The 17,074-nt window shown below is 40.7% G+C and overlaps 1 protein-coding gene and 1 pseudogene across 3 annotated transcripts in view; one reads left to right on the forward strand and one right to left on the reverse strand.

Annotated features, from left to right (window-relative positions):
* Positions 1-17,074, reverse strand: part of ALG9 (ALG9 alpha-1,2-mannosyltransferase) — a 105,553-nt gene that overhangs the window by 8,527 nt on the left and 79,952 nt on the right. The gene's annotated exons all lie outside the window — the stretch shown is intronic.
* On the forward strand, positions 10,324-11,073 carry LOC122201463 (annotated as a pseudogene).

The raw sequence follows: 17,074 nt of genomic DNA on the forward strand, positions 1-17,074 counted from the left end.
GTATATTTATATACACAACATCTTCTTTATCCATTCAATCTGTTGATAGACTTTTGGGCTCTTTCCATACTTTGGTTATTGTCAGTAGCTCTACTATAAACACTGGGGTGCATGGCCCCTTTGAAACAGCACACCTGTACCCTTTGGATAAATACCTAGTAGTGCAATTGCTGGGTCACAGGGTAGTTCTATTTTTAATTTTTTGAGAAATCTCCATACTGCTTTTACAGAGTGGCCACACCAGTTTGCATTCCCACTGGCAAAGCAAAAGGGTGCCTCTTTCTCCGCATCCTCGCCAACATCTTCATTGCCTGAGTTGTTAATTTTAGCCATTATGACTGGTGTGAGGTGGTATCTCATTGTGGTTTTTGATCTGTATTTCTATGATGAGTGATGTTTACCCTTTTTTCATGTGTCTGTTAGCCATCTGGATGTCTTCTTTAGAAAAGTGTCTATTCATGTCTTTTGCCCATTTCTTCACTGGATTACTTGTTTTTTGGGTGTTGAGTTTGATAAGTTCTTTATGTCATTTTCAAATATCTTCTTCCATTCCATTGGTTGCCTTTTAGTTTTGCTGATTGGTTCCTTCACCGTGCAAAAGTTGATCATCTTGATGAGGTCCCAATAGTTCATTTTTGCTTTTGTTTCCCTTGCCTCTGGAGACATGTTGAGTAAGAAGTTGCTGCAGCCAAGGTCAAAGAAGTTTGTGCCTGCTTCCTCCTCCAGAATTTTGATGGCTTCCTGTCTTACATTTAGGTCTTTCATCCATTTTGAGTTTTTGTGTATGGTGTAAGAAAGTTGTCCAGGTTCATTCTTCTGAATGTCGCTGTCCAGTTTTCCCAACACCATTTGCTGAAGAGACTGTCTTCATTTCATTGCATATTATTTCCTTTGTCAAACATTACTTGGCCATACGTTTACATGTCCATTTAAGAGTTCTCTATTCTGGTCCATTGATGTAAGAGTCTGTTTTTATGCCAATACCATACTATCTTGATGACTACAGCTTTGTAGTACATCTTGAAGTCTGGAATTGTGATGCCTCCAACTTTGGTTTCCTTTTTCAGGATTGCTTTGGCTATCTGGGGTCTTTTCTGGTTCCACACAAATTTTAAGATTGTTTGTTCTAGCTCTCTGAAGAATGCTCATGTTATTTTCATAGGGATTGCATTGAATATGTAGAATGCTTTGTGTAGTATCAACATTTTAACAATATTTGTTCTTTCAATCCATGAGCATGGAATGTTTTTCCATTTTGTGTGTGTGTGTGTGTTCTTCAATTTCTTTCATAAGCTTTCTATAGTTTTCAGTGTATAGGTTTTTCACCTCTTTGGTTAGGGTTATTCGTAGGTATTTATGGTTTTTGTCACAAATGTAAATGGGATCAATTCCTTGATTTGTTTTTCTGCTGCTTCATTACCGGTGTGTAGACATATAACCGATTTCTGTGCATTGTTTTTATGTCCTGTGACTTTGCTGAATTCATGGATCAGTTCTAGAAGTTTTTTGATGGAATCTTTTGGGGTTTCCATATAGAATATCATGTCACCTGTGAAAAGTGAAAGTTTGACTTCCTCCTTGCCGATTTGGATACTTTTTATTTCTTTGTATTGTCTGATTGCTGAGGCTAGGACTTCCAATACTGTGCTGAGTAACGGTGTCAAGAGTGGACATCCCTGTCGTGTTCCTGACCTTAGGGGGAAAGCTCTCCATTTTTTCCCCATTGAGGATGTTATTAGTGGCAGGTCTTTTTTATCTGGCTTTTATAATCTTGAGGTATGATCCTTCTATCCCTCCTTTCTTGCGGATTTTTGTCAAGAAATGATGCTGTCAAATGCTTTCTCCACATCTATTGAGAGGATCATGTAGTTCTTGTCCTTTCTTTTATTAAATTTTTTTTTAACGTTTACTCATTTTGGAGACAGAGAGAGACAGAGCATGAATGGAGGAAGGTCAGAGAGAGAGGGAGACACACCATCTGAAAGAGGCTCCAGGCTCTGAGCTGTCAGCACAGAGCCTGACGCGGGGGTCGAACCCACGGACCGCGAGATCATGACCTGAGCCGAAGTCAGATGCCCAACCGACTGAGCCACCCAGGCGCCCCGTCCTTTCTTTTATTAATGTGATGTATCACATTGATTGATTTGCGGATATTGAACCAGCCCTGCATTCCAGGTATAAATCCCACTTGATCATGGTGAATAATTCTTTTAATGCATTGTTAAATCCAGTTGGTTAGTATCTCATTGAGAATTTTTACATCCATGTTCATCAGGAAAATTGGGTCTATAGCTCTCCTTTTTAGTGGGGTCTTTGTCTGGTTTTGGAATCAAGGTAATGCAGGTCTCCTAGACAGAGTCTGAAAGTTTTCCTTCCATTTCTATTTTTTGGAACAGCTTCAAAAGAACAGGAGTTAACTCTTGTTTAAATGTTTGGTACAACTCCCCTGGAAAGCCATCTGGCCCTGGACTCTGGTTTTTTGGGGGAGATTTTTTATTACTAATTCAATTTCTTTATTGGTTATGGGTCTGTTCAAATTCTCAACTTCTTCCTGGTTCAGTTTTGGTAGTGTATATGTTTCTAGGCATTTGTCCATTTCTTCCAGATTTCCCAATTTATTGGCATATAATTGCTCATAATATCCTCTTATTATTGTATTTCTGCTGTGTTGGTTGTGCTCTCTCCTCTATTATTATTTATTTGGGTCCTTTTTCTTTCCAAACTGGCTAGGGGGTTATCAATTTTGTTAGTTCTTTCCAAGAACCGGCTCCTGGTTTCACTGATCTGTTCTTTTTTTCCCCCCCCAAAGCATTGATTTTTGCCATAATCTTTATTATTGCCAGTCTTCTACTGGTTTAGGGATTTATTTGCTCTTCTTTCTCCAGCTCTTTAAGGTGTAGACCTTTCTTCCTTCTTAAGAAAGACCTGTACAGCTATATACTTCCCTCTTATAACCGCCTTTGCTGGATCCCAGAGGTTTTGGGCTGTTGTGTTACTTTCATTGCCTTCCATATACTTTTTAATTTCCTTTTTAATTTCTTGGTTAACTCATTTTCTTCAGTAGGATTTTTTAACCTCTAAGTATTTGTTGTCTTTCCAAATGTTTTCTTGTGGTTGATTTCGAGTTTCATGACACTGTGGTCTGAAAATATGCCCGGTATGATCCTGATCTTTTTGAATTTGTTGAGACCTGATTTGACCCAGTATGTGATCTATTCTGGAGGATGTTCCATGTGAACTTGAAAAGAATATGTATTCTGTTGCTTTAGGATAAAATATTCTCAATACAACTGTTAAGTCCATCTGGTCCAGTGTGTCATTGAAAGCCACTGTTTCCTTGATTTTCTGTTTAGATGATCTGTCCATTGCTCTAAGTGAGGTGTTAAAGTCCCGTACTATTATGGTATTATTATCATTGAGTTTATGTTTGTGATTGATTTTTATATTTGGGTCTTCCACGTTGGGAGCATAAGTGTTTACAACTGTTAGATCTTCTTGGTGGGTAGACCTCTTAATTATGATATAATGTCCTTCATCTCTTTTAACAGTCTTTATTTTAAAATCTAGTCTGATATCAGTATGGCTACTCTGGCTTTCTTTTGGTGACCATTAGCACGATAGATGGTTCTCCATTCCTTACTTTCAATCTGAACGTGACTCTAGGTCTAAAATGGGTCTCTTCTAAAGAGCAAATAGATCTTGTTTTCTTATCCATTCTGTTAACCTATGTCTTTTGATTGAAGCATTGAGACCATTGACATTTAGAGTGAGTACCAAAAGATCTGAATTTATTGCCATTGTGTTGCCTGTAAAGCTGGAATTTCTGGTGGTGTTCTCTGGTCCTTTCTAGTGTTTGTTGCTTTTAGTCTTTTTTTTTGTTTTGTTTTGTCTCATCTTTTCTCCTCTCAGAGAATCCCCTTAAAATTTCTTGCAGGGCTGGTTTAGTCATCACAAATTCCTGTACTTTTTGTTTGTCTAGGAAACTATCTCTCCTTCTATTTTGAATGACGGCCTTGCTGGATAAAGAATAATGGCTGCATATTTTTCCAATTTAGCACATTGAATATATCCTACCACTCCTTTCAGGCCTGCCAAGTTTCTGTGGATAGGTCTCCTGTGAACCTGATCTGTCTTCCCATACAGGTTAAGGACTTTTTTTCCCTTGTTGTGTAATTCTTTGTGTATTTTGTGAATTTGACTAAGATATGCCTTGTTGATTATTGGTTTTTGTTGAATCTAATGGGAGCTCTCTGTGCTTCTTGGATTTTGATGTCTGTGTCTTTCCTCAGGTTAGGAAAGTTTTCTGCTATGATTTGCTCACATAAAAAACCTTCTACCACTTTTTCTCCCCATTTTCTGGGACTCAAATGATTCGGATGTTATTCCTTTTTAGTGAGTCACTGAGTTAATTCTTGTATCGTGCTCTTTTACCTTACTTCCCCTTTTTTTCAGCTTCATTATTCTCCATAACTTTGTCTTCTATTATCACTGACTCACTGCTCTGCTTCATCCATCATTGCTGCTGTGGCATTCCAAGTGCATCTCAGTGATAGCATTTTTTAATTTCGTCCTGACTAGACTTCACTTCTTATCTCTGCAGAAAGGGATTCTATGCTTTTTTCAACCCCAGCTAGGATGCTTACCATCGTGGTTCTAAATTCTAATTCAGACATCTTGCTTCTACTCATGTTAAGTCCCTGGCTGTCATTTCTTTCTGTTCTTTCTTTTGGGGTGAATTCCTTCATTTTGTCATTTTGGAGGAAGAAAAAGCATAAAAATTAAAAAGATTAAAAACACCACCAAAAAATCAAATGAAAGAAACTAGCTCCTAGGTATAGTTTGGTCTGGGTATTGAAAGAAGCTTGATTGCATAGAGGAAAAAAGGAAAGAAAAGAAAAAAAAAGTAAAAATTGTTTAAAAATTAAGAATATGTATACAATAAAATAGAATTAAATGAATTGGAGAAGGTAAAATAGAATAAAAAATAAATCTGCAAAAAATAGTAAAATTTTTTTTTAAATTTATATAAAAATGGAAAATAAAAATGTTTTCTCTTTCTGTATCCAAGAACACACACACACACACACACACACACACACAACATCTGGACCAGTGAAAAGAATGAAATCTGAATGAAATTACATCCAGATTCCCCTAGAAGTCAAACTATGAAGCACTTTATATTCCGTACCCTAAGCAGGCAGAGGGACTTGTGGTGGTCCTCTAGGGCTTGCTTGGTACAGCTGGGCAGGGCTTGGTGTAGTAGCTCCATTCTCCACTAGGTGGTGCTACTTAGCTTACTGGGGTGGCTCAGTGTGGCACATGTGCCCATGTATGCACATGCGTGGGAGAGGTGAAAATGGCATCACCCAGCTTACCAGTCTCTAGCATCAGAACTCTGTGCTCTACCTGGCTAGCAATCAAGCACCCCTCATTTGTCTCCAGCTTCTGGCAACTCCCTGCTTCTATAGTGTCCATGTCCAAGCCATTAGCCTTCCAGGCAGCAGTGCCCTCATGAATTTTATCTCAGATGGGGCTGTTTCCAAACCCCTCACTTCTGAGGGCCCTGCGGCTTAGACCCTTCTCCAACCCTCTAGGGGAGAGTCTCACCAAGAAATGGTCAGATGCCAGGTTGCCCCTGGGAACATTCCTACAATCACGCTGCTATAGACACTCAGAGGTTGTGGCTGGATGCTGGTTTGCCCCAGAATAAGTTTGTGTGTAGGAGCAGCATTTCAGGGATTCTGGTAAACACACAACCTGCATCAGGTTTCACCACACCCTTGTGTTTTTTGTTTCAATACCACAATTGTATTCTCTGAGGTCCACTGGGACCTTTGCCTGTGGTGAGACCGTGCCAAATGCCCTCCTTGCAGGGTAGCAGGGGAACCGCTTCCCTCCGTGTGGCTCACAGACCCCTCAGACCTCGCTGCCTGCTCCTGGGGATTTGCTCTTCCCACCAGGGGACAGCCAGGTATTGGGCTGTGGGATTCCCAATGCTGCTCTGTCCTGTATAGAGTCCTAATGATATTGAAACCCTCTCCTTCCTCCTTTCTCCCTTTCTTGTTCAGGCACTTATGGGTGCTTCGACTTTCTCTCCAGCTTTCAGGGGACTGTTTTTCCTGTACTCTCTCCCTTCCCCTTTCTCTGTCCTCTGTCCACAAATACCACTCCCTACCCTCCACGGCTTCTCTCTCATCCTCTCACCTCTCCACACTGCATACCTGCTGAGTTGTTTAGCTCAAGTTATGCAGATTGTTGTTAACCTTCAGATCTATTTTCTAGGTGTGCAAAATGGTTTGATGCTGATCTAGCTGCATTTCAGGGATAAGAAAAGCCAAGAACTTCCATGCTCTTCCGCCAACTTGACACCCTCCTCAACAGGTCTTGAAACCATCCTAGGAAACCCTAGGTTTCCATTTCTATCAGTTAATCTCTTTCAGCGTACCTTATTTGTTTATTACACTCCTCACAATTTTTAATTATACATTTATTTGTTGGCTAACTTGTTTATTTTCTATCCTCCACACCCTCCACCAAAGATTTCTGGGACCAAGTCTGTTTTATTTACCAACAGTACAGTGTCTGGCATATAGTAAGTGCTGAAGAAAAAATGTTGAATGGATGGATGAATGGAAAGCAGGGAGGCAGCAAGATAGAAAGAAGAGAGTGACACAGGGATTTTATACAAATGAGACCTGACTTCAGTTCAGTTCAGCCACCAGTGACTGAGCACCATGTCAAACAATGGGTTAGAAAAACAATAGTGGACAAAAGATTGCTACTCTCAACAGGGAATTTAAACTCCAATCATCTGTGTGGTTTGCAATAACCATGTTGCCAAGGCCAAACATGGGTCTGACTTGGAAACATCAAGAGATCCACAAAGCATCTGATTGTGCCATGCTTCATCAGGGTACAATCCTAAGAAATTCAGCATCAAATTCTATCACGTGTTCAAGAAGTAAGAAGGCCTTTCTAGTTAAGCCTGAAACACAAAACTATATAAAAGATGGTGACTCTATATAAGTAGAAGCTAAGAAGAATCTATCATCAGAGATTGGTATTGGGGGAAAAAAAACCTTATTAGAAGATGAATCTTCTTTTCTCCTGCAGAATCTGCTTGTAGTCTTTAAGAGCACTGTCTACCTTTCATATCTACAGCCACTACTATCTTCTAGAAGATGAATAAACAGTCAATCTACACACCTCTGTATGTATATAATGATTTTTTTTTTTTTTTACACTCAAAGACAAGTTGGCTTGAATTCTTCACTTCTAACACTATAGCTGCTGTTCTAAATTTCTTACCATCAACAGTTTTAATATGTTAAGCACGACTGGGTCATTTTGAACTGTTTTAGTGTTGCTGGAAAAAGGGAAATCAAATTGGTTATTTGCCTTTGTGAAAGAAAAGAGCAGTTGAGCACTGGAATAATGTGTGCGTGTACACTCACAGACCTGGAAACAAAGATCAGACTGAAATACAAATGAGAACAAAACTAATGTCTATCAAAACTCCTACAACAATGTCTGTAATGATGTGAAACGCCAAAGTATTGCCCTAGGGAAGCACAGGAAGCATAATTTAGGGAGACACAAAATACGTGCCTCAGTCATGGAAGCCGACTTCCCCTCTCCCAGTGAGAAAGTCACTCAACCAATTCAAGGATGAAACAGACGTGGACAAAGCAATTGCCTGAATAGCATAATTAGCTGACAGCTCAGAATGTTTTCTAATTCAATTACCAGCCCTATTTATCAGGGCCAGGCCACGCTCTGCCATGGAGATTTCAATCTGCCCTTGCTGACGTCAATGGAAGACTGCCTGACAGTTCAAAAGGCATAAATGAAATGCTGGGTCAATTTTTCACGTTAAAAACAAAACGTCCTAGTCCTCAGATTTTCTCTTTTATTTTTATCTATCCATCCATCCATCCAAACATCAATATCCCCGTGAACCTATAGTCTAAATACATCACCAGTTCTTTTTTAAAGCTGGCTTCCTCTCTTGGTCTCCATCTCTTGCTCTCCTGCACTCAGTTCATATTTCAGTGACTGATTTTCTGCAGTAGAGTGGGCCGTTCACAGCTATCTCTAGTTCTGAAGAGATCTCAGAATCCCATCAAGGTTTAATTTTAGCCACCCTCAACCTACAGTCCCATATCAAGCAATTTAAGAGCTTATCAAAAAGCTGGTATGCATCAAAAATGTAACAGTTCTGGGGCACCTGGGTGGCTCAGTTGGTTAAGCGTCTGACTTTGGCTCAGGTCATGATCTCACAGTTTGTGAGGTCGAGCCCTGCGTCTGGCTCTGGGCTGACAGCACAGAGCCTGGAGCCTGCTTCAGACTGTCTCCCTGTCTCTCTGCCCGTACCCCACTCACACTCTGTCTGTCTCTCTCAAAAATAAATATTTTTTTTTAAATGTGACAGTTCTTTGATACTCTTAAGTAGGAAATGGGTTGAGGGACACTAATGTTTAGTCAGTACTGCGGAGTAGACATGTATCTCTTTTCCCAGTAAGAGAGATGGACACAGGAGTTATGTGCTGGGTGCCATACTCCACTAGAACACCAGTCTCTTGAAGACAGAACTTCATCTAAGTGCTCAGTCTCCAGTTTTTAGGATGGTACCACAGAAAGAACTCAGTAAATCCTCTTCTGTGGGTGAAAGAATGACTATGCCCTGCCTCTTAAATGTGAGCATCTACTCTCACTTCCCTCACTTCAGGAAATATTCATCTTCTAAAAGAAAAAGCAATTATCAAAAGTAATACAAAGCTTTTTTTTTCTCTTCTCTTCCCAAACAATTCAGTCCTAAAGACATCAGATTGGTCTCTACAAAGCAGGAGCCTATAGTAGGAGGGTGGGGGAGGGCAGAAGCTATGATGGCCCATGGGATGTTCCAGCACAACTGACATGTAGAGGGCATCCATATTAGCAAAGAAAACATTAATGCAAAAGGTCAAGTAACCTCTCCAGGTCTCTGTTAATGTAAGATTTACTGAATGAAACTTTATTTCCAGCAGGCATGTCCAACAGACCCTTGACACTCAATAAATAGATATATTCCCAGTTGCAACCTCCAAAGATCCCTATCATGATCTGCAAGTTCACTGAGACACAAAGTGTACTCACAGCACTTCAAGACTGGTGTACAACTGATTCATGGCCCTGGTCGGTCACTTGACATAATACCATAACCTCTTGATAGTCACCTTTAAACAAAAATTCAGAATGAGGGGACTGAGAAAGAACTAGTATTAGGCAACTGGCCATTTTCTGACCTTTAGTCCCACCAAGGTGCTGGGAAAATGCTCTACACTCATCTGTTTTCTGTTTGATGGCTACTTAGATATGAAGGCATTATATGCTACACGCACCATTCTTGTGCAGAAGACACTACACAGCATTCAAAAATGTTTCTGTGTCTCCTCTTTGGACCTCCTTTGGGCTATTTCTACGTGAGAACTAGTAGGTAACATTGGAAGCCACTTTAGGTAGAGGATTATTCCAGGGATGCAAAGATGGTTCAATATTCACAAATCAATCAATGTGATATACCACATCACCAAAATGAAAAAAGCACATGATCATCTCTATAGTTGCTGAGAAAGCAACTGATAAAATTCGACATCCAATCATGATGAAAACTCCCAACAAAGTAGGTTTAGAGATAAAAATCCTTTGTCACAATGAAGGCCATATATGAAGACCCCACTGCAAGGCGGAGGCCCACGTGGGACTGTTGCTCAGCAGGCCCGACCTGGCTTTAGGCCCAGGGCCTCCCAGCCGGGGATTCGGCACCTGCACCCACGCAGCCGCTGCCAGCCCTCGAGGTGCACTGCGGCCCCCACTGCAGCATTCTACCTGGGTGGCTGGGCGGTCCGTGGGCAGCAGCGAGGCCACGCTGACCGACTATGGAGGAGCAGCAGAGCACAATGAGCTGGAGGCTCTCGAGTCCATCCACCCTGACTCCTTTCACAGGCAAGGGTCTCTCAGCTACCCCCTCAAGCCCCAGTTCTGTTCATGTTCTCTCTCACCAGCAGTACAGCTGTGCTGTGAGGACAGGAAGGGGATGAGTGAAGAGCAGCTTGAGAGTGTCATTAACCAGTAGTATCAGAAAATCCACCCAGTTTCACCATTACTCTGACATCTGAGGCCTGAGAAAATGAAGAAACTGTCCAGGCTACTCCTCAAGTTAACATACAGTTAAAAATACCTAGATGAAGCCCCTCTATGAAATAATCTCCCAAGAAAATCTACAAGACAATGATGGCTCAGACATTTTAACACAATTAGCATTACAGGCAGAAGGAAACTATGGTATGGTGATGATCTTTAGGGACAGCTGTGTGAGAAAAACTAAATGAAACAGATCAAATAAAAACCAGAAGAGGGGCGCCAGTGGGGCTCATTTAGTTAAGCATCTGACTCTTGATTTTGGCTCCGGTCATGGTCTCATGGCTCATGGGCTCCAGCCCCGCATTGGGCTCAGTACTGACCATGCAGTGCCTGCTTGGGATATTCTCGCGCTCTCTCTCTCTCTCTGCCCCTGCCCAGTTCATATATGCTCCCTCTCTCAAAATAAATAAACATTTAAAAAGAAACTGGAAGAGAAGAAACAAAACAGAAAAAGAAGCAGACAAAGCTGAAAGGCAATTATTTCATGGCACTCCTGTTACAAATGAGAAGTTGGAAGGCCAAGTTTGATGCAGAACTCTTAGAAATTAAAAAGAAATGAATGCAAGAAGGAGAATGAGCAGGAAAGAATAAATTAAGTGGGAAACAGCTATGTGAAACACTGAAACAGATCATCATCTTGACACATCTGATACCCAGTTTTCAGAAGATGCTGCAAGCAGTAGACGCGGATGAACCTCGCAGGAAATGGAGGACTTGGAGCCAGAGGATGACAAGGATGACTCAGACTACAATCGTGCTGACCCAGAAGACACTGATCTGACAGACGAGTGGACTATCCCTAACTGCAGAGAGCCCAGACTACCACAGCATCTGTGGCTGTGCTGAGGTGTTGATCTTTTACTCTGAGAAAAAATACTTTTCAAGAGAATATTCATCTGATAGCTCTCATCATTCAGCTTAATAAACTGACCTTAAAGTTCAACAAAAAAAAAAGAGAGAGAGAAAGAAGAAAAAAAAAAAAAAACCCACAGCTAATATCACTCTCAGTGGTGAAAAACAGAGCCTTTCCTCTAAGATCATGAACAAGACAAGAATGTCCACTCTCACCACTTTTATTCAACACAGTACTGGAAGTCCTAGCCACAGCAACCAGACAAGAAAAATAAAAGGCATCCAAATTGGTAAGGAAGAGGTAAAACTTTCACCATTTGCAGGTGACATGATACTGTACACAGAAAATCCTAACAACTCTGCCAAGAAACTACTAGAGTAATAAATAAGTTCAGTAAAGTGGCTGGATATAAAATTAATACCCAGAAATCTATAGCATTGCTATACACTAATAACAAAGTAGCAGAAAGAGAAATTAAGAAAATAACAGCATTTACAACTGCATCAAAAATAATAAAATACCTAGGAATAAACTTAGTCAAGGAGAAAAAGACTTACATCCAAAAAACTATAAAACCGTGATCAAAGAAACTGAAGAGGATACAAACAAATGGAAATATCTACTAGGTTCATGTATTGGAAGAATTAACACTGTTAAAATGTCCATACTACCCAAAGCAATTTACAGATTCAATGCAATCCCTATCAAAATGCTAACAGCATTTTTCATAGAATTAGAACAAATAATCCTTAAATTTGTATGGAACCACAAATGACCCCAAATAGTCAAAGCAATCTTGATAAAGAAAAACAAAAGTGGAGTAATCAAAATTCCATACTTCAAGTTACACTACAAAGTTCCAGTAATCAAAACAGTATGGTACTGGCACAAAAACAGACACACAGATCAATGGAACTGAATAGAAAACCCAGAAATAAACCCACGCTTATACAGTCAATCTTTGGCAAGGGAGTCAAGAAAATACAATGGGGAAAAGACAGTCTCTTCAACAAATGATGCTGAGAAAATTGGATACATATATGCAAAAAGAGGAAGTGGGACCACTCTCTCACGTCATACACAAAAATAAACTCACCATGGATTAAAGATCTAAATCTGAGACGTGAAACTATGAAAATCCTAGAAGAGAGCACAGGCAGTAATTTCTCTGATATCAGCTGTAGTAACATTTTTCTAGATAGGTCTCCTGAGGCAAGGGAAACAAAAACAAAAATAAACTATCAGGACTACAGTAAAATAAAAAGCTTTTGCACAGCAAAGGAAATCATCAACAAAACAAAAGGGCAACCTATGGAATGGGAGAAGATGTTTGTTAATGATATATCTGATAAGGAGTTAATATCCCAAATATATAAAAAACTCATATAACTAAACATAAAAAAAAAAAATTTTTTTAAAAGGGGCAGAGGACCTGAATAAATATTTTCCAAAGATGACATCCAGATGGCTAAGAGACACAGGAAAATATGCTCAACATCACCCATCATCGGGGAAATGCCTTATCAAACCACAATGACATGTCACCTCACACCAGTCAGAATGGCTAAAATAAAAAACACTAAAAACAAGTGTTGGCAAGGATGTGGAGAAAAAGAGATCATTATGCACTGTTGGTGGGAAAGTAAAGTGGTGCAGCCACTGTGGAAAATAGTATGGAGGTTCCTCAAAAAATTAAAAATAGAAATACCATATGATCCAGTAATTCCACTACTGGGTATTTACCCAAAGAAAACAAAAACACTAATTCAAAAAGACAGATGCACCCCTAAGTTTACTATAGCATGGTTTACAATAGCCAGGATATGCAAGCAGCCCAGGTGTCCATTGACAAATGAATGGATGAAGAACATGTGTTGCATATATACACAAGGGAATATTATTCAGCCATAAAAATGAAATCTTGCCAGGGCACCTGGGTGGCTCAGTTGGTTGAGCATCTGACTCTTGATTTCAGCTCAGGTCATGATCCCAGGGTCATGGGATTGAGTCCCACATCAGGCTCTGAGCGGAGCATAGAGCCTGCTTAAGATTCATTCTCTCTCCTACTTCCCCTCTACCCCACTCACATGCTCTAATTAAAAAAAAAAAAAAAAAAGTAAACTTCAATGAAATCTTGCCATTTCTGATGACATGAATAGAGCCAGAGGGTATAATGCTAAACAAGTAAGTCAGTCAGAGAAAGACAAATACCCCATGATTTCTCTTATGTGGAAGTTCAAAAACAAATGAACAAAGGAAAAGAGAGAGAGACACAACCCAAGAAATAAACTCTTAACACTATCCAGAACACACTGATGGTTACCAGAGGGGAGGTGGGGGATGGGTCAAATAGGTGCTGGGGACTAAGAGCATACTTACTGTGATGAGCAATGAGTCATATATAGAATTACTGAATCACAATCATATTGTGCATTTTTGAAAGTAATCTAACACCATGTGTTAACTATACTGGAATTAAAATTAATTTCATTTTTAAAAAGAGATGTGGATTTACACAATGGACTATGTTACACAGCCACAAAAAAAGGAGGAGACTGTTCCATTTGAGACAACATGGATGGACCCAGGGGGTACTATGCTAAGTGAAGTAAGTCAGAATGAGAAAGACAAATAACATATGATTTCACTTATATGAGCAATCTAAAAAATAAAACGAATAAACAAAAAGCAGAATCTGACCTATAAATATGGAGAATAAACTGATGGATGCCAGAGGGAAGGTGGGTAAAGGGGATAGGCAAAACGAGTGAAGCTGAGTGGGAGATACAGGATTCCAGTTATGGAATAAACAAGTCACAGGAATAAAAGGCACAATATAAGGATACAGTCAATGACATTGTAATAGTGATGTATGGTGACAGATGGCAGTTTCACCTGTGGTCAAAGTAGAAATAACATATGACCTTATCCAAGTGTGAACTTGTACACCTGAAAACTAATGTAACATTGTGTGCCAAATCAAACTAAAAAAAAAAGAAAAAGAAAATGAAATTCATCAAATAATGGATAAATATTTTTCTGAGACCTTACTATGTGCTAGGAGTTACAGAGATTCAGTAAGAGTTGTGGTTTCTAACTCTCAAGGAACTCAGAGTTAAGACCTCTGATGAGACCAGCTGTTTGGTCTAAGCCAGTTAAAAGCAGTGGCAGTCCTGAAAGACTGTATATACTTTTCAAATCTGAGAGTCTCTATAGTATGGACTTGGAGCACCGATGGTCTGTACACAGTCTCTTTCTAGAGAACGAATTTCACAACAACGGGAAGCACACTCTCCGACCTTCAGAAATACACACACACACACACACACACACACACACACACACACACACAGGTTTGTCCTTCTTAAAATGTCAGCAGATCTCAATGATAAACAGCTCAAGACTACAATGAGGAAAATGCTGCTGTGTTCTGAAACCAAAGCTAGCCTGGAGTAGCTCTGCCAGATCAAAGTCTCAGCTAAGTATCTGGGAGAAGATAACACAAAACCAAACAAAAAGGAAAGGCCAAGAACTGATAAAGAAACAAAAAGTGTTGAGAACAATGAACTACCAAGAATCACACAAGTTCAGAAACTCTGATCTCTTCTTCCTTACGATTTCTCAGTATTCTTAACATAGATGAAGGAGCTGGAGGTACGACCATGATTGATGGGTGGGGAAAAGACCAGAGCACTTCAGTTACTGCCTGGGAGGAAGAACTAATTCTACCCCAAGGACTTGAACATCATCTGAAGCATGTCAAAGTGTTGGCCTGAAACCAAATTCTGCCATAGGGTATAGTCTCCCTTTCCATCTGGGTAACACAAAGCTGCAGATGAACAGCCTGCTGGGCTATTTTGTGCACCACAGGTCTCTTCTACAAGACATCTCCTTTAAAAAGCAAAATTTCAAAAACTATTCAATTTGGATGAAGAATGGCATCAAAAGAGCTGTGATGGTTTTAAAACACGTCCATAAATCCTTTGATATTTCTCCCATCAATAGGGAAAGTCTAATTCCTCTCCCCTCAAACTTGGGTTATTGGAATGGCTTGCTGTCTATGAACAGAATGAGACAAGAGTGATACACTGTATGAATTCCAAGACTAGGTCATCAAAAACGTTATATCTCTTGAGATACTAGCTTTTGGAAGCCAGCCACCATGCTGTGAAGAAGCGTGGGCCACATGGTGAAGCCACATGTAGATGTCCTGGCCAACAGCCCAAGCTGAGATCTAGCCAGCATCAACTGCTAGACATGTGAGAAGGCCTTCCCAACGCCTCCATCCAGCCCGAACCACCGTCTGATGGCCAATGCATAAAGAACTCTGAGCAGCTGAAGAACTGTCTGGCTGAGCCCAGTCAACTCCAGAACATGAGAGAAAACAATAATCAGTAAGTGCTATTCTTTCATACTGCTAAGCTTAGGATGATTTGTTACACCACCACAACTAGAACAAGGGCTTCCAACTAATTTGCCCTTTGCAGTGATTCTCTATGATCTCCCAGAAATAAACAGTTCTGCTTATGCTGGGGTTAGGGACAGAGGACACCATGGCTGCCATCAACCAGACTACCACACAGGACCAAAATGGATACAGGTGTCATGGCCTCTTCAGGCCTCAGGGCTGCTGTATTCACTTCTACTTGGAGGCTAAAAGAAGACTCATAGTCTCAGTAAACAATCTCCACAACAGGTAAAGCTCAGTGGCCACTGAGAATCCTGTGCTGGGCATTGAAAGAACACACACAGCAGAGGCTATCAGGACTAGGGAAGGCCCCTTTCCTACCGGGCCCGAGGGGGTTAACTTTCAACTCCCGACTTGCATCTCTTCTTCTAGAACTATACATTCGCAGGGCTTTGAAATCCTGCCCTTTTTAAGTCTCCCCAAATTATCCCCAGCCCCTCATCAGGCAAACCTAAAATTCAGTTAGATGAGGCTAACACATCCAAAACAAGGAAAAGGAAATCTCATAATCCAAAAACCAAAGGTTTCAAGCAAAGCAGCCAGACAAAAGGGACCTATAACAAAGGAGGAAAGTGTGGGTGGAAAGCAGCCGCGTGAAGCAGTGACAGGGCCTCCCAGCTTGTTTCTAAAGCCACACACAGGCAGGCCCTGGTGTGCAGGAGGCCAGCTCCAACATCCTGGAGAGGCACTTCCCACCAGACTCCTACACCACACTTAGGAGGAACCCACCATTGAGCCGATAGTTTACAACACTCTCCCTTCACTCCTCTCTGGGGAATCTCAGAGTAGGCATTACATCCACCCACTTGTCGAGCTATTTTATACAAGCAGCAATTATATCATGCTTCAAAGAAGGAAAAAAAATCCTCTCTTATTTTAGCAAGTATGTAATATGAGATGGCCATAGAGTAACAAATGTGTCTGGTTTAAAAAGTGATCTTGTTGACTAGTTTAGATTCCATATCCTAGGAGTCAGAGAAGCCTTATAAAACTAGCCAGACGCAGACATGGCCAACTCAGTGAGAGGAGAGGAAGGCACAGCCTGGTACCAGCTGTAAGCAAGGCGGGGGGACAATAGAAATGGTTAAGATCTTAGGCCTGGGTCCCAACTCAGACTAACAGGTTCTGGGATCTCTAGGCCTCTCATAAAGCAGAGAAGCAGCCTGTTGGTAAAGAATGGACATCTGGACTGGCATTCGCCCAAACGGGCTAAGCACATTTAGTCCTCTTTACGGAGTCATTCTTCACTAGCCCAACAGTAAAGGCCTTACTTATCTTCCAACAATTTCCATGGAAAACAAGCCCATGTAGTCACAGATACTCAGAATGTCTAAATGTATACCAGTCACCATATCGTTCTAATCATCTTTAAGCTACCTCCCCCTGGAGCTGAGTCTCCACCCAGGAGGGTATTCTGATGTGCCTGTACGGTCTTCAAACTACCCAGGCTGTTTCCCTTGCAGATGGCCGAGACCTAACCTAGGCTACAATACCAAGGAGGGTCAGCAGATTAAGTCAAATAACTTAATTATGGGAAAATCCACAGTAAACATGAATATGGGGCAAAG

This window comes from Panthera leo, chromosome D1 (assembly GCF_018350215.1).
Source record: "Panthera leo isolate Ple1 chromosome D1, P.leo_Ple1_pat1.1, whole genome shotgun sequence".
Classification (NCBI taxonomy): domain Eukaryota; kingdom Metazoa; phylum Chordata; class Mammalia; order Carnivora; family Felidae; genus Panthera; species Panthera leo.